The sequence below is a fragment of the Urocampus carinirostris genome, chromosome 16 (assembly GCF_059441175.1).
Source record: "Urocampus carinirostris isolate Australia breed hairy pipefish chromosome 16, RoL_Ucar_1.0, whole genome shotgun sequence".
NCBI classification, from domain to species: Eukaryota; Metazoa; Chordata; class Actinopteri; order Syngnathiformes; family Syngnathidae; genus Urocampus; species Urocampus carinirostris.
The window spans coordinates 24,126,090-24,129,111 of NC_142364.1; positions in this window are offsets into that span (position 1 = coordinate 24,126,090).

A 3,022-nucleotide genomic window follows, 5' to 3' on the forward strand; every position below is an offset into this window, starting at 1 on the left:
ATACACAGATATTGTCAAAATGAAATATAGGTCATTAATAAGCTATAGAATTGAAGTGTGTTTTGGGCCTAGATTTAAACAGTTCCACTGAGGTTGCAGATCACGTCTCAGGGGGAAGAGCATTCCACAACACCGGGGCCCAAATAGGGAACACTCTCGAACATGTGGTTCTCTTCTTGGCTCATGGGATCACTAGTAGACCAGCATTTAGCAAAGAGCTGAGGCAATCGGGGTAATGTGATCAAACTTTCTAGTCTTAGTTAAAAGGCTTGCTGCAGCATTTTGTAACAGCTGCAGGCTCTTGATTTTGGACTTCGGGAGACTGGAGAGTAGTACATTACACTAATCAAGATGGGAGGTAAACGCATGAATTATCATCTCTGCATCGGACTGGGACAGCATAGGGCGAATTTTAGCAATGTTGCGAAGATGGAAAAATCCTTTTCTGGTAAAATTCTGTGTTTGGAAAATGTGTTTGGAAGGACAGATTGGGGTCAAATGTGACACCAAATTTTTGCCAAATTTTTGACTGAATCACTCTGGGTGATATTATATTTGTCGACATTCAGAGCAGTTATTGAGAACAACAAGTGGTTAAGTGATCTGTGAACCTTGTGATGTTACAATTAATTCCTTAGATAATGCATTTTGAATACAGCACGTCTTGTCTTTTCAATCCTGAGCTTTGACGTCATTGGAAGAACATCGCCACCCAAGTAAGCCAGACGTCATTTTGTTCTAGATATTAATTAGTGTAAGAGGTTACAACTGTGTTAAGCAAAGTTTTGGGCATTTTGGGGAGAATGTCTAGGCCAGTGTTTGGTGGCTCAAAATGCCGAAAGAACAATATCGGACAGTGAAAAAACACATACCTGGAGCCACAAAAAAATCAAAGTTTCATATGCACTGGAGATCACATTTTTAAAAACTTGTTAAAAAATAAATATTTTGAGATAATACCATCTTCACTGCTCAACATGTTCTTGTGTCTATAACATGCTACTACACATTTTCACAAAATGGATAAGGCATTTAAAAAACAACAACAACAACCTTGTATTTTGCCAAAATGTACAGATAAAGATTTGAGAAAACTTTCAGATGGCTAATTTCCTTGATTATTTGTCAACCACTATTCAACTGGCATTCTAATTGCGGGTTACACTGACTTTGCAAGATGGTGAGCCGTTCTAAAGTGACTGAAAGCCTCCGGCAACAGGTTTTCCAGATGAAAACAAAATGAATGATCGCATCAGCCACAGCAGGACAAATTGACCGTTCCAGATATAAATATTGAATGTTTAGTTCTACAGTGTGAACATAGCCATAGAGTTCTTGTAATGGGATTTATTTATTAACTACAAACTTATTAAGTCACCCAAGAAAGTAAGTCATCGACACAAGACAAAAGTAAGAGAGGACAGGTCACTGCGGAGAATGTCACTCTGCAGCAGGAATTGCTAGCCAGTTCAGTGCTGAACATGGTCAGGATCTGTCTCAGCCTAGTGTGTCTTGCCGTTCAAGAGCATTTTGACTGAAGTCCCACACTGCAGTGACCAAACCTTTCATTAGCAAGAAAAATTAAAAAGCTTGACTGAGCTTTGCTGAGGTGCATGTTGTGCGAACAGGGCAGAACTTGTCTGAAGTTCACTTCAGTTATGAAAGCAGATTTATTTTATTTGGGTCTGATGAGAAGCATTATGGTGGCACGGCGCATGAGTGGTTAGCGTGTTCGCGGTACAGTTCTGAGGTCATGGGTTCAAATCCAGCTACCAGACTACCTGTCTGAAGTTTGCATGTTCTTCCCGGGATAACCTCTTTCCTCTGGGCATTCCAGTTTTCCTCCCACATTCCACATGCCTTTCAGGTTTATTGCCCGTTTAAATTCTTACTAGGTGTGAATGAGCGAGTGAGTTGTCTGTCTCTATGTGTGCCCTACGACTGGCTGAGTGTCCCCCTGCCCACTGGCCGAAGATAGCTGGGGATGGGCTCCAGCACCCCTGCCACCCTACTGAATGTAAGCGGTGCAGGTAATTAATGGATGAATGGGATGCATTATATTCTTTGACACACTGGACTAAACCTAAAGTGTGTGAAAAGTCAGTGAAAGGTGGAGAACGATGTGTCATGGTTTGGGGCATGTTTCTGCAACAGGAGTTGGTCTGTTGTACAGCGAGTGAATGCAAATGTGTCTGAGAACCTTATTCAACAACATGCATATAGATAGATAGAGGCGTTTGTTGATGACCCCTGGACCAGGCGTTGTGTCACAGGTAAATGCAGTATTGGTACAACAAAAGGCGAGCAGACCAAAAGGAGCTAACGGGTAAAAACACACAGAGAGCCACCAATAGGGGGGATAACCTGGACCGATCAACGAAAGGCGTCCACAGCCTTGGCGAAAAAATGTGGGACTGGCCGACCAAAAAACACATAGTGAGTAGCCAGACTAACCTGAAATCCACAAAGGAAAGCGCCAACGGGTAGGGAAACAAAGCCAGAGTTAACGCCAGGCAAGCTGGCCAAATAACACACCGTGGGCGGCCAACGAATGCCAACTGGGAGCAAACAAACCAGGAAAGTTCTTGGCAGCCCCGACTCTAACGCGGAGCTGGCCGGATAAAGTTACCAACCATAACCCTGGGTTGAAAAACACAAATGTAAAGCCACAATCGCATACCTAAAAGGAGACAAAAGAGAACAAGGAATGCACGCTGTAATGGTGGCTGGTAAACTTACCCCACACTGCTTTTGGGGGTTGAAGCAAGACAAAACTGACACATGGCCTCCAGAGTCAGGGTAAGTAGTATACAATCACGGTTCACTACAATGGGTGTACATATGCACCCCTACTTATGACCATTTGACTTACATAAAAGGGTAGATACAAACATTTTTTTTCGGGATGTGGAAAAAATATCTGGTCATTGCTGTAAGTTGTATTTTGTATTCTCTGCACCTTTTTCCAAGTACAGGACATAACTGTAGTGCTTCTGTCCGCCGCTGCCGGCGCTGGGAGAAT